Consider the following 26,169-nt stretch of genomic DNA (forward strand, 5'->3'; position numbering starts at 1 on the left):
AATTGGGAGCTGAAAGTTTGGAAGAACAGTGGGGAGCTATGATACCATCTGGAAGCTTTTCATGAAGAGGAACCCTTTGGAATGTGGTCTCTCAATCTTACTTTGGAATTTAGCATAAACTAGACTGATCATCTATACCAAGACTACTGAAAATATCCAGTCGCCCTCCAATATCCCTTGATGCTGTTTGACTTTAGAAATTTATTGATCTTCAAAAGATTCAACAGCTTGGCACCTGTAGGGGTTTGTGGTAGTGAATTCTGGTTCATCATGTTTGGAGTGAAGAAATTTCTCCTTTTTTTTACCCTGAAGCAGCGACCCCTTTGCCAGGTAAACATCCTCCCCACATCCAGCCTGTCTAACCCTGTCAGAATTTCACTGAAACCCTCCCTAAATTTTCCAAACTTTCGTGAATATGAACACCATCAGCTGAATCACTTCCAATACAGCGGTCCCAGAGATAAGACTGGGCCTGACATTGATGTGTCTCTGACAGAAAGAAAGGCAGGGAGGTTGAAGTAGAGTTGCTGACAGCAGTTCATATTCTTCTTAAATAATTCCCTGGCACTTAGGTGTGTTACCAAAATTTCCACAAACTTCTGTAGATGCACAGTGGAGTGTATTCTGTTTAGTTCCATCACATCCTGGTATGGAAATACCAATGCCCAGGAATGGAAAAGACTACAAAAAGTGGTGGTTACAGCCCAGCCCATCACAGGAAAATCCCTCCCCACTAATGAGCATAGTTACATGGAGCCTATGGCCTCTGTTGGTCAGGGTCAGTCATGGATGTTGTGTCTAGCTGTCCAGCTACATAAGCCAGGGCACTACGACATGGAGAGCAAGCTGTTGCCCATGTAGCAAGCTCCCCTACTCCACAAAGCTGATGAACCCAAAGAACAACAGAGTCTGATACAGTTTGGCACCAGCGCAATCGCAGGAGCTGCCAGTCAGCGGTGAACTCAGTGTAGGACTGCCTTAGGGACTCTAGCCCCGAAATTTTCCCTCGGTTTTATTCCTGAAGCCTTTCCCATGTGTGGGTTTAGTTGTAAGGCAGCAGAGGTTTTAGCTCAGAGTCTTCCTTCTGGAAGATGAGCAGCCACCCATAGCTGACAAGACCCATCTGCTCGAAGCACCTGGTTTTAAGGTGCCGGTAAGCCACCTTTGCCTCTTCTCCTGTCAGTAGAAATGGTTCCCCTGGGCTTAGCAGCTAAGCCACACGTGAAGGTCAGGAGCTGGACTTGGTCGTCAGAGGCTATTTGAGGTGCACGCTACTGGGAGCATTTAATAGGTAGTGGGAGCTTATCCCCACTACCCGACTCCCAGCTATGACAATGTTAAGGAACCAGTTACATGGAGTGCTACCACAAGAAAGTAGCAACCTCATCAAAGATCCCCGTCATCCAAGCCATGCCCTGTTTCTGCAAATACCATCAGGCGAGATCTTCGTCACCAGGTTCGGGAGCAGTTAACTCCCTACCACCAATATTGAGTAACTTCACTCACCACTATTCAGAACCTACAGAATCACTTTCAAGGACTCTACAACTCTGTTTTCAGAATTATTCATTTATTTATTATTTCGCTTGAAGGACTCGTTATCTTGTTATTTCATTCTCTCATTATTTATTACTATTCATTTATATTTGTATTTGCACGGATTGTTGTCTTTTACACTCTGGTTGATCTTTCATTGATCCTGTTGTAGTTACTATTCTATACATTTGCTGAGTATGCCTGCAGGAAAATGAATCTCTGGGTTAAAAAAAATGTACCCTGATAATAAAATTTACTTTGAACTTTGAACTTTTGAACTTTAGTTGTTTGTCAGTCTTCGTGTATGTATGGCTTTTTCGTAAATTCTATTGTATTTCCTTGGTTTCCTGTAAATGCCTGCAAGAAAATGAATCTCAAGGCAGTGCATGGTAACATACAGTATACGTACCTCGATAGTAAATTTACTTTGAACTTTGATACTTTTAAAATGTTTGAACTTTGTTCTTGTTCCTTTCCTGCCTCTGTAATCTCGCCCCAGTCCCATACCCTCCTGGATCTCTATGGCAAATTGGTTTATTATTTCCTCATGTACTGAAGTACTGTGAATAGCTAAATTCGGAGTAACACACACAGAAACTTAAAAACATGAGAGATTCTGCAGATGCTGGAAATCCTGAGCAACACACACAAAATGCTGGAGGAACTCAGCAGGTCAGGCAGAACCTATGGGGAGGAATCAAAAGCCAATATTTCAGAGCAAAACCCTTTTATTCTTCTCCAGAGATGCTGCCTGACCTGCTGAGTTCCTTGAACATTTTGTGTGTGTTACGTATGTTCACGCAGATCAATTTATTACACAACAGTAAGTTGAGTTAGTAGAAGGGAAAACAATATCAGAGTGCAGAATAGAGTGTTACAGTTGCAGAGAAAGGGCAGTGCAGGCAGACAATATGGTGCACAGCCAGAACAAGGTGGGTTAGAGTCATAGAAAATTACAGCACAGAAATAGGGCCTTTGGCTCATCTAGTATATTCCAAACCATTTAAACTCCCTAGACCCATCGACCTGCACTGTGACCATAGCTGTCCATACCCTGACCATCCATGATCCTAACCAAACTTCCCTTAAACGTTGAAATTGAGCTCACATGCACCACTTGTGCTGGCAGCTCATTCCACACTCTCATGACCCTTTGAGTGAAGAAGTTTGCCCCTCATGTTCCCTTAAACTTTTCACCTTTCACCCTTAACCCAGTTACCTCTAGTTGTAGTTCCATCCAACCTCAGGGGAAAAAGCCAGCTTGCATCTGTACCCTTCATAATGTGAGGGTTCTGAGGTCAAGAGTCAAAGGTCATGTTGTTTTCAAACATGGGGAATTAATCGTTATTCCACGCCTTCACCACAAAGGTGCTGAAGTTTAATGTACTGTAAATAATGAAATAAATCCCTTTCATTTCCACTGCACTTTTATTGTCCCTTTCAGATATTCCAACAAGACTCTCAAAGTTCAAAGTTTGAAGTAAATTTATTATCAAAGTATGTGATAATTGTATCTTGAGATTCATTTTCTTGCAGGCATTTAGAGGATAAAGGAAATACTCTAGAAATTTATGAAAAGTTGTATATGAACAGACCAAAGACTGACAAAATAAACCAAACAGCACAAATAAACATGACATCAAGAACACGAGTTGTAAAGAGTCCTTGAAAGTGAGTCTGCAAGTTGTAGAATCAGTTCAGAGTAGTGGCGATTGAGGTTATTCTTGTCAGTTCAGCAGTATGAGGGTTGTAGGGTAAGAACTGTTTCTGAACGTGGAGGTGTGAGACCAAAGGCCTCTATACCTGCTGCCTGATGGTCATGGTGAGAAGAGAGCATGGCTTGAATAATGGGGGTCTTTGATGACGGATGCTGCTTTCTTGTACTGCACTCTATGCAAATATACCTCCCTCTGGTTCCATTCCACTTTCCCTTTCTTCCACGGTCTACTGTTGTCTCCTATTGGATTCCATCTTTTTCAGCCCTTTATCTCTACCACTATCCCTTCCCATCTTCTTACTACAGTCGCCCCTTCTGCCACCCATCCATCTCCTCCCTCACCTGTCTTCTTCACCTGCCAGCTTGTCCTCCTTCCGTTCCCCCACCTTCCTTTCCAGTCCTGATGAAGGGTCACAGCCCAAAACATTGATTATTTATTCCTCTCCATAGATGTTGCTTGACTAGATGATTTCCTCCAGCATTTTGTGTGTGTTGCTCAGAATCCCTGGAGCAAGGCACGAACACCTGATCACTGGGGAGGAGACCCCGCAGAGCTTGATGGGTCGTGCAGAAGTTGCTAGGGAGTGGAGTGTGCGTTGGGACAGAGATCAGGGGAGGTGGGCTGGGCCCCAGCGGATATACAGTTTCCCGGGCAGGAGGGGGTTAAGTTGCTCTGGCAGAGGGGTGGGGCGGCGGTTGCTTTCCCCGCCGGTCGTGTCACGGTCAAACCCTGCTGCTTAAATTGCTTCCAGCTGCCGGGGATTTGCTTTTGGATGCGGGGGCGGGGGTGGGTCTCCAGTGAGGAGCGGCGGTGGGGTGAAGGAGCTAGAGAGGCGGGGGCGTTTCCATGGCAACTAGTAGACTGAGAGTGAACTTTGCCACGGTTCATGCTCCACCACTATCTGCTTGTCTGATTGTGTTTGTGTGTGTCTGTGCCTGTGCGTGCGTGAGTGTGTGTGTGTGTATACGAGCATGAGAGTGTGTAGATGTGTGTGTGTGGGAGCTGTTGGTGGGGCGCGAACTGCTTGCTGAAGCCTCCGGGCCTGTCACTTGCGCCACCTGCTGGATGAGTTGGGCAGAGAGGGCTGTTTCTGTGCTGTGTGACTCCGTAAGTCTATCACACCCATCTCCTGCCCTAACCCACACGCCACTTACCTCTTTACTTATTAAGAGATACAACTTGGAACAGGCCCTTCTGGCCGTTCGAGCCACTCTGCCCAGCATCCCCAGATTTAACCCCAGCCTAATCACAGGACAATTTACAATGACCAACCTGTACGTCTTTGGACTGTGGGAGGAAACCGGAGCATCTGGAGGAAACACAAGGGCACGTGGGGTGGAAGGTCCAAACTTGCTTACAGAGGATGCCGGAATTGAGCTCCAAACTCCAATGCCCCGAGCTGTAATAGCGTCATGCAAACCCCACTCCTCCAAAAGGGCCACAACATTATCGGAGTGTTTGGTGGTTTGTGTGCCTCAGTGACCTGGAGAGCTATGTTGGCTGAACTCAGGACTTTATGCTTTGGCCCTTGGTAGGATCACCCATGCCAAACAGGTCAAAGGTCAGAGGCCAGACTAAGAGTGGTCCACCGGTCCTCCAGGTTCAGGGGTTCAGCTCAGGGCTAACAACCCTGACCGGTAAAACACAACCCAGGACTTGTATGACTGACAGCAGTGAAAAGCACGTAGAAGCTACTGACACGATGAAGGAAACCCTGAACACTGCCAAAGATAGAGGACATTTATTGCTGCCCTGAAAGCCAGTGGCATAATGAGCAGTAAGTAAGTAAGTAACCACTTTATCACTTTATACTGGCAATCTCCGATTTACACATTCAGTCCTGATACAGGGTAACAACCAAAAATGTTATCTATTCCTCGGCCTCCACAGCTGCCGTCTGACCCATTGAGTTCCTCCAGCAATATTTTCTTTTGCCTCAGATCCCAGCATCTGCAATCTCTTTGACAATTTATAGTGTCCAATTAACGTACCAATCCTCACTTTTGCAACGGTCTCCTCAGACAGTGTTGATCATTGACACAAACAACGTGCGTGATTCGATAAAGCTGATCATAATCTCTACTCCAATCTACAATCCAGTGAAACTATTCCTCCTGGTGGAAGAAGATGGAACAACACAACACAGGAACAGATCCTTTGGCCCCACCCTCATGTTTATGCCGATCATGACACCAACTTAGAGTTTTGTTTTCTTGCACTAGTCTCTGTAAATTGTTGTGCATAAAAATCCTACGAGATCAGCAGTTTCTGAGATACTGACACCATCCCATCTGGGACTAACAACCATTCCATGGTCAAAGTCACTTAAATTACGTTTCTTCCCCTTTCTGATGTTTGGCCTTGTTTTTATGCAAGGGAGAAGGGGAGATTTACATGATGAACACAGAATATTCTGCAGATGCTAGAAATCCAAGGTAATGCACACAAAATGCTGGAGAAACTCAGCAGGTCAGGCAGTATCTATGGAGAGGAATAAATAGTTGATGTTTTGGGCCGACCCCCTTCATCAGGACTCATAAGAAGTTACAAATCTCTTTTACACAGAGAGTGTTTGGTGCCTGCAACTTGCTGGAAGCAGCAGAATTGCAACATTGAAGAGCTATTTCGGCCGGCACATGAACAGGCGGGGACTGAAGGGATATAGGACAGGTGCAGGCCCATGTTGGTCTTGGGCTTCTGTTCGTCGACGGATGAAGAGAGGAGGCGCTGGGGAGAACCGCTTGTAGCATACGATCTGGTGGGAGACCTGTTTGTTCGAGATGGATTGCGGACGACGTTTGGAAGGTGGTGTGGACGTTCATGCTGACCGAGGGCCCAGCGCGTGAGTGACAAAGAAGTACAAGATGAGCTCCAACTTGTGCACATTTGACTGTTTAATTAGAATGGGCCCTTTTCTTTTTGTTATTCTTCACTAACCCTTTAGTTAAGTTAAGATTCATAAATATAATTCCTTTCATCGTATGCAGTGTACTGTCGTACTATCTGTTACTTTGTGGCACTAATTTGTAACAGGGTAGCAAATTACCCAGAATCCACACAAACCGGGCTGTGGGGTGGGACTCAATCTCATGAGTTTGGTGGGACTTGAGAGTGTCTTCCCCAGACTTGAGCAGCCAAGGAAACCAGGGGGATTCACAGTAACAAAACTATAAATTACAGTAAGTATACGTATATTCAAAAAAGTTAAATTAAGTAAGTAGTGCAAAACGAGAGAGGAAAAAAGTAGTGAGGTAGTGTTCATGGGTTCAATGTCCATTCAGAAATCTGAAGGCAGAGGGAAAGAAGCTATTCCTGGATCATTCAGTGTGTGCCTTTAGGCTCCCATACCACCTCCCTGATGGTAACAATGAGAATAGGGCATCTCCCAGGTGATGGGAGTCCTTAATGGTGGACCATGCCTTTTTAAGGCATCGCTCCATGAAGATGTCCTGGAGTCCTGGATGCTGAGTGTGTGTCTTCAGGCTCCTGCACCTCCTCCTTAATGGTAGCCCTGAGAAGAGGGCATGTTCTGGATGATGGTAATATTGAGAAGAGGAAAGTCCTGGGTGACAGTAATAAGGGGGAATCACATTACTACAGTCAAATTTCAGTAATCTAGAAACAGAAACATAGAAAACCTACAGCACAATGCAGGCCCTTCGGCCCACAAAGCTGTGCCGAACACGTCCTTACCTGAGAAATTACCTACAGTTACTCATAGCCCTCTATTTTTCTAAGCTCCACGTACCTATCCAAAAGTCTCTTAAAAGACCCTATTGTATCTGCCTCCACCACCATTGCTGGCAGCCTATTCCACACACTCACCACTCTGTGTAAAAAACTTACCCGTGACATCTTCTCTGTACATACTTCCAAACACCTTAAACCTATGCCCTCTCATGCTAGCCATTTCAGCCCCGGGAAAAAGCCTCGGACTCTCCACACAATCAATGCCTCTCATCATCTTACACACCTCTATCAGGCCATCTCTCATCCTCCGTCGCTCCAAGGAAAAAAGGCCGAGTTCACTCAACCTTTTCTCATAAGCCATACTCCCCAATTCAGGCAACATCCTTGTAAATCTCCTCTGCACCCTTTCTATGGTTTCCACATTCTTCCTGCAATGAGGCGACCAGAACTGAGCACAGTGCTCCAAGTGGGGTCTGACCAGGGTCCTATATAGCTGCAACATTACCTCTCAGCCCCTAAACTTAATCCCAGGATTGATGAAGGCCAATGCACTGCATGCTTTCTTAACCACAGAGTCAACCTGCGCAGCAGCCTTGAGTGTCCTATGCACTCAAACCCCTAGATTCCTCTAATCCTCCACTCAACCAAGAGTCTTACCATTAATACCATATTCTGCCATCATATTTGAGCTATCAAAATGAACCACCTCACAGTTATCTGGGTTGAACTCCATCTGCCACTTCTCAGCCCAGTTTTGCATCCTATCACGAAGAGTAGGGGTCCCAGAGCAGATCCTTGAGGCACAGCACTGGTCACCGACCTCCACGTCTAACTGTTCAAAAATCCTGATGGTTCCGAATGAGATTATTTTTCACATATTCCTTTTAACCCCATTGGGGTCCTGTCTCCTGCACTCTCCTTTAAATTCACCGGTTTCATCCAAAAATGTATTACACTACATTGTCACATGTTTAAAAAAATGTGATATAAAAACGATGAAGGGTCTTGGCCCAAAAGGCAAATGCAATGTTAGCATTGCTTTCGAGAGTACGAGAATATAAAAGCAAGGATGCAATGCTGAAGCTCTATTGGTCATTGGTCGGACCACACTTGGAGTATTCTGAGCAGTTTTGGGCCCCTTATCTAAGAAAGGATATGCTGGCATGGAGAAGGTACAGAGGAGTTCATGAGAATGATTCCAGGATTGAAAAGCTTAATGTATAAGGGGTGTTTGATAGCCCTGGACCTGAATTCTCTGGAGTTTAGTTCTCATTGAAATCTATCAAAAATTGAAAAGTCCAGAAAGAGTGGATGTGGAGAGGATGTTTCTTATAGTGGGAGATTTTAGGACCCAGCAGGCACATCCTCAGCATAGAAGGGCATCTCTTTAGAGCAGAGATGAGGAGGAATTTCTTCAGCCAGAGGGTGGTGAATCTGTGGAACTTATTGCTGCAGATGGCTGTAGAAGACAAGTCATTGGGTATTTTTAAAATGGAGGCTGATAGGTTCTTGATTAGAAAGGTTGTCCAAGGTTACTGGGAGAAAACAGAAGAATGGGATTGAGAAGGATAATAAATTTGTCATGATGGAATGGCAGAGCAGACTTGATGGGCTGAATGGCTTAATTCTGCTCCAATGTGCTATGGTCCCTGGCCGGTGGTTTAGAGGACTTCGAAGTGAGTGGTCCAGGGTTCGAATCCAGCCGGCTCTTTGCATGCTTGCCATTCACACTGGGTTGAGTGTTGAGCTAGCAATGTGGCCTCATAAAAACAGACAAATGCTTAAGGAAATGGCAAGTTTTCCACATGATGCGCCACGTGGCGCAGTGAGAAACAAAATATGTTTCTTACGATCTTTTGCTTATCCCCCTACACAGATGCTGCCTGACTTGCTGAGTTTTCTTAAGACATAGAAGCAGAATTAGGCCATTCAGCCCATCGAGACTGCTCCGCCATTCCATCATGGCTGATCCTGGATCCCACTGAACTCCATACACCTGCCTTCTCGCCATATCCTTTGATGGCCTGACTGATCAGGAAACGATCAACTTCTGCTTTAAATATACCCACAGACTTGGCCTCCACCACAGTCTTTGGCATAGCATTCCACAGATTTACAACTCCCTGACTAAAAAAAAAATTCCCCCTTAGCTCTATTTTAAAATGTCGCCCCTTAATTTTGAGCCTGTGACCTCTAGTTCTGGTTACCCCCACCAGAAGAAACATCCCCTCCACATCCATCCTAACTAGTCCTTTCAACAGCTGGTAGGTTTCAATGAAATCCCCCCACATTCTTCTAAATTCCAGTGAGTACAAGCCCAGCTTCCTGGAATCATCCCCGTAAACCTCCTCTGGACTCTCTCCAATGACAACACATCCTTTCTGAGATATGGGGCCCAAAACTGTTGACAATACTCCAAGTGTAGCCTGACTAGTGTCTTATAACCATATAACAATTACAACATGGAAACAGGCCATCTCGGCCCTTCTAGTCCATGCCGAATATAATGGCTTAGCATTAGCTCCTTGCCTTTATATTCTATTCCCCTTGAAATAAATGGCAACATTGCATTTGCCTTCTTTACCACAGACTCAAACTGTAAATTAATCTTTTGGGAGTCTTGCATAAGGTCTCCTAAGTCCCTCTGCACCTCCGATGTTTGAACTTTCTACTGATTTAGATAATAGTCCTTACTATTGTTCCTTTTACCAAAATGCATTATCAAACATTTCCCAACATTTTATTCCATCTGCCACATTTTTGTCTATTTTTCCAATTTGTCTCAGTCCTGCTGCAATCGCATTGCTTCCTCAGCACTACCTACCCCTCCACCTATCTTTGTATCATCCACAAACTTTGCCACAAAGCCATCAATTCCGTTATTTAAATCATTGACAAACAATGTGAAAATTAGCGGTCCCAATACTGACCCCTGAGGAACACCACTAGTCACTGGCAGCCAACCAGAAAAGGGTCCTTTTATTCCCACTTGCTGTCTCCTGCCTGTCAGCCATTCCGTTATCCATGCCTGTATCGCCATAGGATTTTATCTTGTTAAAGCAGCCTCATGTGGCACCTAATCAAATGCCTTCTGAAATCCAAGTAAATGACATCCACTGGCCCTCCTTAGTCCACCTTACTTGTTATTTCCTCAAAGAACACCGACAGGTTGTGTTAGGCAAGATTTCCCTTTACTGAACCATGCTGACGTTGACTTATTTTATCATTAGTCTCCAAGTACCTCGAAACCTCAACCTTAATAGTTGATTCCAACAGTTAGCCCAACCACTGTTAGGCTAACTGGCCAATAATTTCCTTTCTTTTGTTTTCCTCCCTTCTTAAAGAGTGACATTTGCAATCTTCCAATCTTCTGCAATCATGCCATAATCAAGTGATTCTTGAAAGATCATGACCAATGCATCCTTTATCTCTTCAGTAACCTCTCCCAGGACTCTGGGGTGCAGTCCACGTGGCCCAGGTGACTTATTCACCTTAAGACCTTTGAATTTGCCTTGCACTTTTTCCTTTGTAATAGCAATGGCACTCACTCCTGCTCCCTGACACTCACAGACCTCTGGCACACTGCTAGTGCCTTCCACAGTGAAGACAAATGCAAAGTACCTGTTAAGTTGATCTGCCATTTCTTTGCCCGCATTACTACCTCAGCAGCATCATTTTCCAGTGGTTGAATATCAACCTCACCTCCCTTTTACTCTTTATATAACTGAAAAATCTTTTAGTATCCTGCTTTACATTGTTGGCTAGTTTTCCCTGATATTTCATCTTTTCTCTTCTTATAGCTTTTGTTTTTTGCCTTTTATTGGATTTTAAAGGCTTTCCAATCATCCAACTTTCCACTCACATTTGCTTCCTTATATACCCTTTCCTTGGCTTTTTTGCAGTCCTCAACTTCCTTCATCAGCTGCGGTTGCCTACTGCTGCCATTTGAGAACTACTTCTTCTGTGGGACATATATCTATCCTATGTCTTTTGAACTATTCCCAGAAACTTCTCTGTTCTGCCGTCATCCCTAACAGTATCCTCCTCTGAGACCAAGCTCCTCTTTCACGCCTCTGTAATTCCCTTTGTTGCACTGTGATACTGATACATGTGAGTTACGCTTCTCCCTCTCAAATTGCAGTATGAATTCAATCATATTATGATCTCTGCCTCCTAAACGTTCTTTTACATTAAGCTGACTAATAAAATCTGATTTATTGCACAACATCAGTCTAAGATATCCTTTGTCAGTCATGGTTGCCTACCCCTGCCACTTGAGAAGTTCTTCCTCTGTGGGACATATCTATCCTTGTGAACTATTCCCAGAAACTTCAGCCATCTCTTCTCTGCCATCCTCCCAGCTAGTATCCTCCTCCAATCCACTCAGGAAAGCTCCTCTCTCATACCTCTGTAATTGCCTTTATTCCATTGCGATATTGATGCATGTGACTTATGCTTCTCCCTCTCAAATTGTAGTATGAATTCGATCATATTATGTTTACTGCCTCCTAAGGGTTCCTTTACTTTAGCTTATTATCCCTAATAAGATCAGGGTTATTACACAACACCCAATCTAAGATTGCCTTTCCCTGAGTAGGCTCAAGCACAAGTTGCTCCAAAAAGCCATCTCATAGGCATTCAACAAATTCTCTCCCTTGCAAATCAGCACCAATCTGATTTTTCCAATCCCCTTGCATATGAAGTCCCCCATTACAATTATATCATTACCCTAATTACATGCCTTTTCCAGCTCACTCTGCCATCTCAGCCCTACATCTTGGTTACTATTTGGAGGTCAATATATACTTCCCATAATGGTTTTTATACTCTTTCAATTTCTTAACTCCATCTACAAAGCTTCAACATTGTCTGATGCCATGTCACCTCTTTCTAAAGATGTAATTCCATCTCTTACCAACAGAGCCACACCACTACCTATGCCTTCCTGCCTGTCCTATTGATACAAAGTGTATCCTTCGATGTTAAGCTCCCAACTATGGCCTTCTTTCAGCCATGACTCAGTGATGCCCACAATGTCATATTGATCAATCTATAATTCCGCCATGAATTCGTCCACCTTATTCTGAATGCTACGTGTGTTGCGTTCTTTATACGTACTGTGGGCTACTCATAAAGAAACAGATTCTAGAAGAATGTAACTAGAATTTTTATTTAACAGCAAACAGCAACCACGTTTAACATACAAGCTCCTCGATCATTCTATCATTTATGCGCATGCTCATAGCTCCGTCCAATCATGTTCTTACACATGACATCGCCACATCTTCCTTTCCTTAAAAAGAAAATCAAGTAGCAACATTAATCAAAACAAATGTATAATTTACCATGTATCTATCAGTCTCTCTGGGGGTTTACAAACACGAGGAGACCTTCTAAGTGGTTCACACAGTTCTTGTGTTTCGATGTTATCTTCATGTTTCGTCTGGTCTGCATCAGTTAATGGAAGCTCTGAAGTTGGCTCATTCTTGAGGTCTTTGTGAAGAAATCACAATTCATTCATTAACTGTGTAACCTCTTTTTTATGCTGAGGTTTCATCATTTCAATAAAACTTCTCAATTCCTTCACTTGTGATTTCACTTCTTCAATTGGATCCTGATTCTTGTCACTCTTTGGCTTCAGATCCATGTTGTACTGTACCGGCAAGTTTGGTTTTGGTGGTAATGCTTTGTCAGATGCTGGTAACAAAGGGGTGGGTCTGGGATTCTTCTTTATGACTTCTTTTACTTTTGCCGTGTTGGAATCAAATTCTGTTTTCTCTCTCTCTCTTTCATCAAGTCACTGTATTCTGACTCTGTGTCACTGTCCAAGACTAAGACTCTTTTCATCAAATTCAGTCTCTCTCAGGCAGATAAACCAAGTATTGACTGTATATTTTTTGGCACGACCAGAAATGAAAGCGTGTGCACACTATTTTTGTGTGATAATTTCGCCACACATGTTCCTTTAACTGGAATGTCTGCACCCGAATACCCAGTCACTTTTATATTTGTCTGATGTAACTTTGGTCTTGGCTTTAATGCATTAAACTCAGATTCTGCAAGAATATTTACTTGTGCTCCAGTATACAATTTAAACAGAATAATGTTTTGGTTCACTTGCAATGGCATAGTCCAGTCATCCTTACTTTGTTCATTTTCACAAAGCACATCAATATAAAAACTCCTCACATACATTTTCAAGCACTGCATTTACGTGTTTTATTTCCTTTCTACTTCTGCAACAGCATGAAAAATGATTACTCTTACCACAGTGATTGCACATTCTTCCATACGCTGGACACTTTTTAGGTCAGTGTTCCTGCCCACAGCGATCACAAAGTTTTTTTCTTTCAAACGACGTCTTGCTCTCTGCCGGTTTCGTAGTCGCTTCATTATTTTTTCTAACATGTTCGTAATTATCCAATCACGTTCTTACACCACAGCGTGCACTTAAATATAACACTTTTAGTACTGCCTTCTTCGCCTTTTTGAATTTTGCCTCTGTGGTACAAATTAACTCTTTGCTCTGTCAGCCCAATCATTGGCTTGTCCCTTACATTCATGTTATACTCATCATCTACTTTTAAACCTGCCATATTACTCTGAACTACTCCCAACAGCTCCAGTTCCTCCAGCATTCTGTGGGTGTTGTTCCGGTTTTACGGTATCAACAGAATCTCATGTGTTTTTGAAATAAAAATGTTTGGAATATTAATAGGGGTAATGCCTAAAATTACCGAGAATCTGTTAGTCTGGCATTACCAATATCCCTGAAGGTGCCAGGTCAGTGGAATTTTACTAATGAAGGATTGTGATCCAATGCTTCCACAGATGCTGCCTGACCCATCAAGTTCCTTCAGCTGATTGATATTGCGCCAGGTTCCAGCACCTGCAGTCTCTTGTGTCTCTGGTCTTTCACTGTGCTTGATCGCTTCAGATCCATAAAACATCTGTCATTCCACCCTTAAAACCTCAGTCATTCCACCCTTAAAACCTCAGTCATTCCACCCTTAAAACCTCAGTTATTCCATCCTTAAAACATCTATCAAACCAATTGACCCCTATTTGTTTAGAACAGCGCAGTACAGTACAGGCTCTTCAGCCTGTGATATTGAGCCAACCCTTTAACCTACTCTAAGATTAATTTTATCTTTCCTCCTACATAGCCCTTCATTTTTCCTATCATGCATGTGCCTGTCTGAGAGTTTCATAAATGTCCCCAATGTATCTACTTCTACCACCACTCCGGCAGGGTGTTTCATGTAAAAACTATCTCTGACATTACCCCTATACTTTTCCCCCACTCACCTTAAACTTATGCCCCCATGTATTAGCCATTTTCAGTCCCAGTTTTGATTCTGAGATCTTGCTGAACACAATTTGACTGCTATGTTTTCTTGCATTACATGAATGTATTCGAAAATCACTGCCCTGGTCATATAACCCTATAGGTTATCGAGCTATAGAGCTGTCACCATGGAAACAGGCCTTTCAGCCTAACTCAGCAATGCCAAGCATGCTGCTCTCCAAGCTAGTCCCATTTGCCTGCATTTGGCCCATATCCCTCTAAACCCCCTCTATCCATGTACCTGTCCAAATGTCTTTTAAATGTTGTTATTTTACCTGCTTCAACCACTTCCTCTGCATGAAGAAGTTGTCCCTCAGGTCACTTTTAAATCTTTCCCCTCCTACCTTAAACCAATGCCCTCTAGTTTTTAACTTGGTAAAGACCATGTGCCCTTCATGATTTTATGCACAGAAGGTGCTTTGGGGTTGGGAAAAATTTTCTTTGAGGTCCTGAAATTTCCAATAAAATTGAATGAGTTCTGAATGGTCACATTTCTCTCTGAGAGATTACAATGTGATATCAATTTTATCTGAAATCAAAAAATGCCACTGGAACTGGGGAATTTAATCTGCCTATCTTACTATAAGAGTTGCGGATTGGATTTTTATTTGGCTTAATAGGGATTCTGATCCATAAAAAGAAAATGGAAACATTGAGCAGATTAAATCTGCTGTTGGCTTGATTTAAACTACTGTACACTGGGACTGCTGACTGATTACAGTGGAAATGGTCCACTGTCCTCTCCTATCAAATTCCATCTTTTTCAGCCTTTCACAGCTTCCACCTGTCACCTCCCTTCATCTTGCTTTATTCCTCCCCCCTCCCACCAAACTTCCCCTCTCCTGGTCTCCCCCATCACCTGCCATCTTGTACTCCTTCCCCTCACCCCACCACCTTATTCTGTACTCAGTACCCTTCCCTTTCCAGTCCTGACGAAGGGCCAGTCCCAAATCTTTGACTGTCTATTCCCCTCCATAGGAGTGGTCCAACTTGTTGAGTTCCTCATCATTTTTAAGACGATTGGTTTTATTTGACAAATGCACATCGGAACATAAAGTACCATCTATTATTTTGCGTCAACGGCCAACGCAGTCCGAGGATTGTGCTGGGGTAGTCCACAAGTTTTGCCACACCTCTGGTGCCAACGTACCATTCCCACAACTCACTAACCCTAGCCATATGTCTTTGGAGGAGATGAGATTAGCTTTGTTTATCACATATACATTGAAAGATAGAGTGAAATGTGCACTTTTGTGAAAGTAGATCAGCAAGGACCGTGCGGGGCAGTTGAAGTGTCGCCATGTTTCCGGCACCAGCGTAGCATGTCCAAAACTCACTAAAGTTAGCCACGTGTCTTTGGAATGTGGGGGGAACAGAACACCTGGAGGAAATCCTGGTCATGGGCAGCAGGAATCTAACCCTGATTGGTAATTGCACCAACCGTCAGGCTATCCCACAAAACAAAACAAAACCAGTGTTGCTCAAGATTCCAGCGCCTGCAGGATCTCTTGTGTCATTGATTATAAGCGATGACTTAACAGGAAGAAGCTCCCTCACTAACCCATTTAAGGGCCATCTCCTCGGGTTGACTACATAAGAAGTTCTACTCAGATATTGCAATTACCCACAAAGCTGGGCAATTCCACTGCCAGCAGCTGTTACCCAGCACTCATTGCCTTTGAGAAGATTGTGGTGACCTGCGTTCTTGAACTGTGACAATCGTTCTGGTGAAGGTATTCCCATAGTGCTGTTGGTTAGAGGGTTCCAGATGTTACAGTGAGTGCTGGCAGTGACTGAGCCCAGGTGTGGAGGAATGACAGCCTTCCGTGTAGAGACAGGAACAAAAGTTTATACACAGGAATTCCAACTGACATTGGAGACTCAACCGAACAAAACTACAGGACATATCATTCTCAGAATGAGGACCCCACCATAAGTGCTAATTTGGAGTCCACTTTAAATTAATCACAGTATGTGGGAAAACCCATGCCAATCAAAATAATCTTGACAAGATTAAGCAGTAAGCAGAAGGGCTGACCAACTCTAGTTATGACAACAATTAATGAATACATGTGCTCAAAAAACCTCAGAGCCCAACGCTCTATGACTCAATGCACAGGATCATGGAGCTCATGACACCAGGGTTTGGACACAGTGAAAGTGAAGGAACGGTTGTACATTTCTAGTAATAAGGTAACTTGCCCTAACGGCATCTGTTCAGGAGTCTGAGTTGTGGAGTAATAACTGTCATGGAACCTGATAGCGTGGTGTGTGGTAAATCATGGGGAACAGCCCTCCATCCACCCCTGGATCTTGCCCTGGATCAAGCTACACACTATCCTGACCTGGAAATCTATCGGCGTATCTTCACCATCATTGGGACAAAATCGTGAAACTCTCCTGAAAAGCATTGTGGGTACACCCACACACAGAAGGCAGCTCACTACCAACTTCCCCTGGAAGAGTGACAAGAGATCAAACACTCATATGAGGAGCGCTTGATGGCTCTGGACCTGTACTTGCTGGAATTTAGAAGACTGATGGGGAATCTCATTGAAACCTATCAAATGATGAAAGGTCTAGCTGGAGTGGATGTCTCTCTGCTGCTTATTACGCTGCTCACGTTTATGGCCGCAATCAAGGCTCTCCATCCCTGGTGGTGTTTACGGCTTCCTTTATCCTGTCAGTAGCTTTCATAGAGTGGATGTGGAGAGGATATTTCCTATGGTGGGGGTGTCTAGGACCAGAGGGCACAACCTCAGATTAGAAGGGCGTTCATTTAGAATGGAGATGGAGAGGAATTTCTTTAGCCAGAGAGTGGTGAATCTGTGGAATTCATTGCCATAGGAGTCTGTGGGGGCCAGGTCATTGGGTTTATTTAAGGTGGAGGTTGATAGATTCTTGATTAGACAGGAGATGAAAGATTATGGGGAGAAGGCAGAAGAATGGGGTTGAGAGATAAATAGATCACCCATGATGAAATGGCAGAGCAGACTCGATGGATCGGATTACCTAATTCTGCTCCTATGTCTTATGGTCTATGAAAATTAAAAGCTGTGTCAGTTTGTGAAGCCCACATCCCTGGAATGAATACAAAAAATTGAGATATACCAGTTAGCTGAGTGGTGTCGTAGCAACAACCTTACACTCAACATCAGTAAGACCAAAGAGTTGATTGTGGACTTCAGAAGGGGTAGGACAAGTGAACATAAACCAATCCTCATAGAGGGATTGCAAGTGGAGAAAGTGAGCAATTTCAGGTTCCTGGGTGTTAAGATCTCTGAAGATCTAACCAGGTCCCAACATATCAATGTATCTATAAGGAAGGCAAGACAGTGGCTATCTTTCATTAAAGGTTTGAGGAGATTTGGTTTGTCACCTAAGACCCTTGAAAACTTGTACTTATGTACCGTGGAGAGCATTCTGAAAGGCTGCATCACTGTCTGATATTGGGGGGGGGGGGTGGTTGCTACTGCACAGGCTTGAAAGATGCTAAGAAAGTTGTAAAATTAGTCTGCTCTATCTTGGGTACTAGCCCCCATAGTATCCAAGATGTCTTCAAGGAGCGGTGCCTTAGAAAGACAGTGTCCATCATTAAAGACCCTCATCACCCAGAACACACCCTCTTCTCATTGTTACTGTTGGGAAGGAGATACAGAAGCCTGAAGGCACACACTCATCTATTCAGGAACAGCTTCTTCCCCTCTCCCATCCGATTCCTAAACGGACATTGAACCCATGAACATTACCTCACCTTTTTGTATTATATCTGTTTTCCGACTTTTTAAAATTTAACTTTTATACAGATGCACACACTTACTAGAATTGACTTCTTTATTTATTCTTCTATTTTATCATGTATTGCATTGTACTGTTGCCACTAAGTTAACAAGTTTCATGACAAATGATGGTTCTGATTCTGATTCTGAAGCCAAAGTTCAAAGTAAATTTAATATCAAAGTTCGTACATACCACCGTAAGATTCATTACATCTTGCAGGCATTTCCAGGAACATAAAGAAATACAATAGAAGTTAAGAAAAACTTTACGTAAACAAAAACTGACAACCAATGTGCAAAGCAAGAAAGATCAATTGTGCAAAAAAATACTGAGAACATGTGTTGTAAAGTTCTTGAAAGAGAGTCCATTGGTTTTGGAATCAGTTCATTGTTGAGTTATCCACGCCGGTTCAGGAGCCTGACGTGTGTGAGGTAATAACTGTTCCTGAACCTGATGGTGTGGGACCCAGGCTTCCTGTACCTCCTTCCTGATGGCCTGGACGGTGGGGGTCCTTGATGATGGATGCAGTTTTCTCGTGGCAGCGCTCCATGTAATTGTGCTCACTGAGGTGGAGGGGGAGGGGCTTTGCCTGTGACGGACTGGGCTGTTTCTATCACCTTCCAGAGCACTTTCTTTTCCAGGTCATTGCTGTTTCCATACCAGGGCACGAAGCAGCACCCACACCTCAATGACTACAGTGGTTCAAGAAGGCAGCTCACTACCAATTTCTCAAGAGTGACTATGGATCAGATGCTCAAATGAGGAGCGTTTGATGGCTCTGGGCCTGTACTCACTGGAATTTTGAAGAATGATGGGGAATCTCATTGAAACCTATCAAACTTTAAAAAGGCCTAGCTAGGGTGGATGTCTCTCTGTTGCCCGTTATACCACTGGCATTTAAGGCAACAATAAAGATTCTCCAACTGTGGTGTTCACAATTTCCTTCATTGTGTCAGGGTACTTCCAATGTACATCTGTAGAGTCTGTCAAAGTACTAGATGACGTGCAGCAACCCTGCAAATTTCTAAGGGGTTTGAAAAAAGGATTTTAAACCTGTCTCCCATCTAATCAATCTTCATCAGGAAGACAACACTAGTTCCTTTGATCTCTTCATATAACTCAGGACAATATGAGTGAGGTTGATGTTCTGTAAAGGCATCCATTAGTCTTGCGAGACCATGGATCTGTGTCTGGAAAGTCCTCACTCTCCAGGGCGCAGGCCTGGGCAAGATTGTATGGAAGACCAGCAGTTGCCCGTGCTGCTGTCACACTGGCAGGGGCATGGGAACAAGGGTGGACCCAAATGCAAGACACATCTTGTGAGGTTAATTAGATTTAGTTTATTGTTCAATACCAGGAGAGCAAGGCAGGAGCAGGAAATAGTGAACTGGACAAGGACTCAGGACTACGACTGGGCTGGGACCAAGGGTTTGGGCTTGGACTCGGAATCGGCTCCCAGAACTAGAGGAGACATGAAGAGGCTAGGGTATGGACTCCGAGCCAGAGACTGGGCAAGGACCCAGTACCTGGGTCTTGCCTCGGGCTCGGACCCCAGAACCAGGCAAGGACATGACATGGGCTAGGGAGAGGAGGAACATGGGAACACAGAGCCTCGGTCTCAGGAGAGCAGGTACATGGAACCATGGACACATTCACAGAACACAGAGTTGGGACCCCTCTTTGGGAACAGGGCATAGGGCCGGGACTCACACACAGAACAGAGAGCTGGGACCCCTCCTTGGGTCCAGGACATAGGGCCGGGACTCACACACAGAACAGAGCGCTGGGACCCCTCCTTGGGTATAGGACATAGGGCCTGGACTCATGACGCTCCGCGGGGCAACGGCAAGACGGCCTGACTTACTCCCACGGAAGCGAGGACAAGACAAGACAGAACATGACCCCCTGCGGAGCAACAGCAAGACGGCCTGACTTACCCCACGGAAGCGAGGACAAGATAAGACAAGACCAACATGAATGAACACCAGACAGTACCTATCTAGCTCCGGTGATGGAACTAGACTGAAGTGCAGGCGGGAGCTGCAGACGAGGGCTAGAGGCGAGGGGCAGAGAAGGGTTTCAGAGAAGGGGGTAGGACAGGAATCACAGACGGCCAGGGCCAGGACTTGACTCAGAACTGGGAAGCTGCCAGGGACAGGACTTGATTTGGTGCTTGAATGCCGCAGGGACAGGACTTGACTTGGTGCTTGAATGCCGCCAGGGACAGGACTTGACTTGGAGCCTCCGGGTAGTGGCGAGCTCTCGACTCGGCCTGGGAGCAGTAGACAGCTGTTCTTGATTCCCTCCGGCGGGTTAACTGACGGACCCACCTCGGTGAGGAAACTTTGCAGGTTCGCTTCGGCGAGGTAACTGGACAGGGTTGCTCCGGTGAGGAGAGGCGAATTACCGGCACTCGCTTTGGCAGAGACTAGGCTTGCTCCGGCCAGATGACATCGGCATGCCATGCCTTGGATGACTTTGCAGACGCTCCCGCACCGAACGGCTGAAAGCCGGAGACTATAAACTACCGGTTCAGCTGAGCGTTAATTGTCTCTAATCACCAAAGCCGAGGGACACGGGAAAACAGGGAATCAACGGTCCGGATCATAACATAAACAAGGTAAATTTAAAGGGACCCTGATCCGGACCATGACAGCTGCAAGTCTCCCCTCTCCACGACACCAGTGTTGTTCAAGGGAAGGGCATTAGGACCCATACAGCTTGGCACCAGTGTCGTCGCAGAGCGATGTGTGATTAAGTGACTTGCTCAAGGACACAACACGTTCCCTCGGCTGGAGCTCGAACTCACGACCTTCAGGTAGCTAGTCCAATGCCTTAACCACTTGGCCATGTGCCCACACTGAGGTTGATGTTCTGGAGCATGTTGATATTAAGGGAGAGGAGGTGTTGGAGTTATTAAAATACATTAGGACGGATAAGTCCCCGGGGCCTGACGGAATTTTCCCCAGACTGCTCCACAAGGCGAGGGAAGAGATTGCTGAGCCTCTGGCGAGGATCTTTATGTCCTCGTTGTCCACGGGAATGGTACCGGAGGATTGGAGGGAGGCGAATGTTGTCCCCTTGTTCAAAAAAAGGTAGTAGGGATAGTCCGGGTAATTATAGACCAGTGAGCCTTACGTCTGTGGTGGGAAAGCTGTTGGAAAAGATTCTTAGAGATAGGATCTGTGGGCACTTAGAGAATCATGGTCTGATCAGGGACAGTCAGCATGGCTTTGTGAAGGGCAGGTCATATCTAACAAGCCTGACAGAGTTCTTTGAGGAGGTGACCAGGCATATAGATGAGGGTAGTGCAGTGGATGTGATCTACATGGATTTTAGTAAGGCATTTGACAAGGTTCCATATGGTAGGCTTATTCAGAAAGTTAGAAGGGATGGGATCCAGGGAAGTTTGGCCAGGTGGATTCAGAATTGGCTTGCCTGCAGAAGGCAGAGGGTCGTGGTGGAGGGAGTACATTCGGATTGGAGGGTTGTGACTAGTGGTGTCCCACAAGGATCGGTTCTGGGACCTCTACTTTTCATCATTTTTATTAACAACCTGGATTTGGGGGTTGAAGGGTGAGTTGGCAAGTTTGCAGACGACACAAAGGTTGGTGGTGTTGTAGATAGTGTAGAGGATTGTTGAAGATTGCAGAGTGACATTGATAGGATGCAGAAGAGGGCTGAGAAGTGGCAGATGGAGTTCAACCCGGAGAAGTGGGAGATGGTACACTTTGGAAGAACAAACTCCAAGGCAGAGTACAAAGTAAATGGCAGGATACTTGGTAGTGTGGAGGAGCAGAGGGATCTGGGGGTACGTGTCCACAGATCCCTGAAAGTTGCCTCACAGGTAGATAGGGTAGTTAAGAAAGCTTATGGGGTGTTAGCTTTCATAAGTCAAAAGATAGAGTTTAAGAGTCACGAGGTAATGATGGAGCTCTATAAAACTTTGGTTAGACTGCACTTGGAGTACTGTGTCTAGTTCTGATCGCCTCACTATAGGAAGGATGTGGAAGCATTGGAAAGGGTACAGAGGAGGTTTACCAGGATACTGCCTGGTTTAGAGAGTATGCAGTATGATCAGAGATTAAGGGAGCTAGGGCTTTACTCTTTAGAGAGAGGGAGGATGAGAGGAGACATGATAGAGGTGTACAAGATAATAAGAGGAATAGATAGAGTGGATAGCCAGCGCCTCTTCCCCAGGGCACCACTGCTCAATACAAGAGGACATGGCTTTAAGGTAAGGGGTGGGAAGTTCAAGGGGGATATTAGAGGAAGGTTTTTTTACTCAGAGAGTGGTTGGTGCGTGGAATGCACTGCCTGAGTCAGTGGTGGAGGCAGATACACTAGTGAAGTTTAAGAGACTACTAGACAGGTATATGGAGGAATTTAAGGTGGGGGGTTATATGGGAGGCAGGGTTTGAGGGTCGGCACAACATTGTGGGCCGAAGGGCCTGTACTGTGCTGTACTATTCTATGTCTATGTTCCATGTTCAAGTTCGTCAATCCAGGTGCCCGTTGCCAAATCATCACTGGCACCAACTTCAGAATGAATGGTGAATGTTTGCCTTCCGGGAGGTAGAGTTAAAGTACTGTGGTATGCATCTGAGATAAGGGAACAGATTGCACAGTGATCATTTTGAGCCTTTAATGACCTTGCATCCAGATTAGTGAGAGGTTTCAGACAGCTATAATCTCCCCACAGACAGCTGAGCCTCTTGTTGAGATTCACTTGTCAGCAGCCGTCCAGGAACAGTTGAGTGCCTTCCAACGGCATTCTTTGGGTTTTGCCCATCGCACTCCACCCCAGAAACTTCGGAGTGAGCAATGAACCTCTTTTGCTTCTCGCTGGTAAGTTCACTTCTTCAGTGTGTTGCAACCTGTTGCTTTCTGTACATGAAGGCAGGTGGCAGATTACAATTCAGGACCTTGCCTGGGCTATCAGTCAGAATATGTGTCTTCCTGTGATTTAGTACCCCATGTGAACAGAGCAGAGAAGAGATTACCAAAGAAAGCTTCAGTCTTTTGAACCGACGTATTCTCACAGAGAGCAAAGAGGGAAAAGAGAAGTAATAAATAAAAGAGTCTTCCAGGTCAGTGTTGTGTGCAGACTGTCACGGCTGCCCATGTATCAGGTGTTATCATTGCCAGGGCTTTACACCATCATTCATATTAATGCTTTAAAATACGAGAGGAGAGATCAGTTATTCTGCTGTTGACATCTATTTTTTTTTGCTGTGGAGAGTTTATATCTTGTCTGCACAGACATATGTTCTGCAGGGGTGAACAATCTGTTTAACAGGGTTCAACTTGGGAGAGAGGGAAGATGAAAGAAACGAGGAAATGAAAAGGGTGGACACTGGAAACAGTCAGTAGGTCAGACAGCATCTTAGGAAGGAGGGGTAATGTGGGTGACCAGACATTGTGAGTTCACCAAATATTCCTTGATTGGTGAATGTTGGATTTATGAATTTTCACTGTGGGACAATGGATTCTTCAGAGTATACACTGAGTGGCCATTCTAGGCATCTGCTCCTTAATGTAAATATCTAATCAGTCAATCAAGTGGCAGCAACTCAATGCATAAAAGCATGCTGACATGTTCAAGAGGTTCGGTTGTTGTTCAGACTAAACATCAGAATGGGGATCTGACCTGGATTCAGCATGTAAGTACCATTACAAGAAAAGCATGGCAGCATCTCCACTTTCTTAGAAGTTTGTGAAGATCCAGCATGTCATTTAAAAACTTCTATAGATGTGTGTCGAGGTCCATCTGGTGCTGAGGTCCTCATCGACATCGACGATGGACGTACACACATAGATGTGTGGAGGAGAGTACGACCTTGAATAGAAAATCCTAAAAAACATAATGGCCCAGTCTGTCACAGGTAAAGCCTTCCTCACCACTGAGGACATCTGTCTCAGGAAAGCAGCATCCGACATCAAAGATGTCCACCATCTAGTCCATGCTCTCATCTCACAACTACCATCAGAAAAGAGGTACAGGAGTCTCAGGACCTGCACCACCCAGTTCAGGAACAGCTACTACCCCGCATCCATCAGGCTCCTGAAACAGTGGGGATAACTTCACTCACCCCGTCACTGAAATGTTCCCACAACCTATGGACTCACTTTCAAGGACCCTTCATCTCAAGTTCTCGATATTTATTGATTATTGATTTATTATTATTATTATGTTGTTTGCTTTTTACCTTTTTGTAATTGTACAGCTTGTTGTCTCTTGCACATCGGATGTTTATCCATCCTGCTGAATACTGTTTTACATTGATTCTATTTTGTTTCTTTGTATTTACTGTGAATACCCACAAAAAAGGAAACTCAGGTTAGTATATGGTGAAATAAATGTACTTTGATAATCAATTTACTCTGAACTTTGAACTTTTTGAACTTTGAAGTGTGACCTAAGAGATCTTGACCATGGAATGATTCTTGGTACCAGATGGGGTGGTTCGAGTATATCAGAAACTGCTGATCTAATGGCATTTTCACACACGAGTCTCTAGAGTTTACGGAGAATGGTGAAAGAAACCAAAAAACATTCAGTGAGCGGCAGTTCATTGAGCAAAAACACCTTTTTAATGAGAGAGATCAGACCAGCTCAAGTTGACAAGATGGCAGCAGTAACTCAAATAATCATGTGTTACAAGATTGATGTGCAGAATGCACAACACATGTAAGTGATTGGGCTACAGCAGCAAAAAACCACAAACATATACGCAGTGGCCATTTTGTTATGTACAGCTGTACTCCTGCTCGTTAGTGCAAATATCTAATCAGCCAATCATGTGGCAGCAACTCAATATATAAAAGCATGCAGGCATGGTCAAGAGGTTCAGACCAAACATCAGAATGGTGAAGAAATGTGATTTAAGTGACTTTGACCATGGAATGATTGTTGGTGCAAGATGGGATGAGTCTCTCAGAAACTGCTGGTCTCCTGTGATTTTCATGCACACTAGTCTCTTGAGTTTACAGATAGTGGTGCGAGAAACAAAAAAAACATCCAGTGAGCAGCAGTTCAGCAGGCAAAAATGCATTGTTAATGAGAGAGGTCAGAGGGGAATGGCCAGTTCTGTTCAAGCTGACAGGAAGACAATAGTCACTCTGGTAACGACATGGTGTGCAGAAGAGAATGGTACTTCTGAATGCACAACACGTCAAACCTTGAAGTGGATGGGTTACAGCAGTCAACGATGATAAACATACAGTCAGTGCAGGCATCTAATCAAGTGGCCACTGTGTGTATGAGCCCAGTTTTTGAATCTCTTTTCTACTTCACAAACAGCCCATTAATCCACTCTGGAATCGCTCTGTACTGAAATATCCACAATGAATTTCACCCAGTCTTTCCAATTCACGAAATTTCACTTCATGAAATGTTGTTTCAGAAAAAAAACATATCCTTCATTAGTTGAGGAATGGCTGTGTTGAGGTTTTGTATTCATTTATTGATTTATTTTATTTAGAGATATAGCACAGTAACAGGCTCTACCAGCCTAACGAGCCTGCACTGCCCAGTTATAGTCATGTGACCAATTAACCTACTAACCCAGACATCTTTGGAATGTGGGAGGATACCAGAACATCTGGAGGAAACCCATGCGGGCATGGGGAGAACATATGAACACCTTGCAGACAGTGGCGGGAATTAAACCATAAGACCATAAGACCATAAGACAAAGGAGCAGAAGTAGGCCATTCGGCCCATTGAGTCTACTCCGCCATTTTATCATGAGCTGATCCATTTTATCCTATTTAGTCCCACTGCCCCGCCTTCTCACCATAACCTTTGATGTCCTGGCTACTCAGAGACCTATCAATCTCTGCCTTAAATACACCCAATGACTTGGCCTCCACTGCTGCCCGTGGCAACAAATTCCATAGATTCACCACTCTCTGACTAAAAAAATTTTTTTCGCATTTCTGTTCTGAAAGGGCACCCTTCAATCCTGAAGTCATGCCCTCTCGTACTAGACTCCCCCATCATGGGAAACAACTTTGCCACATCCACTCTGTCCATGCCTTTTAACATTCGAAATGTTTCTATGAGGTCTCCCCTCATTCTTCTAAACTCCAAGG

At 44.4% G+C, this 26,169-nt stretch overlaps 1 long non-coding RNA gene across 1 annotated transcript in view; it reads left to right on the forward strand.

Moving 5' to 3' along the window:
• The first annotated feature begins 6,036 nt into the window (after positions 1-6,036).
• Positions 6,037-26,169, forward strand: part of LOC140199720 (uncharacterized) — a 33,857-nt gene continuing 13,724 nt past the window's right edge. The window contains exon 1 of the long non-coding RNA XR_011886471.1: positions 6,037-6,096. This is a non-coding gene — a long non-coding RNA (uncharacterized lncRNA). The remainder of the gene's footprint in view (positions 6,097-26,169) is intronic.

Source organism: Mobula birostris, chromosome 6 (assembly GCF_030028105.1).
Source record: "Mobula birostris isolate sMobBir1 chromosome 6, sMobBir1.hap1, whole genome shotgun sequence".
Classification (NCBI taxonomy): domain Eukaryota; kingdom Metazoa; phylum Chordata; class Chondrichthyes; order Myliobatiformes; family Myliobatidae; genus Mobula; species Mobula birostris.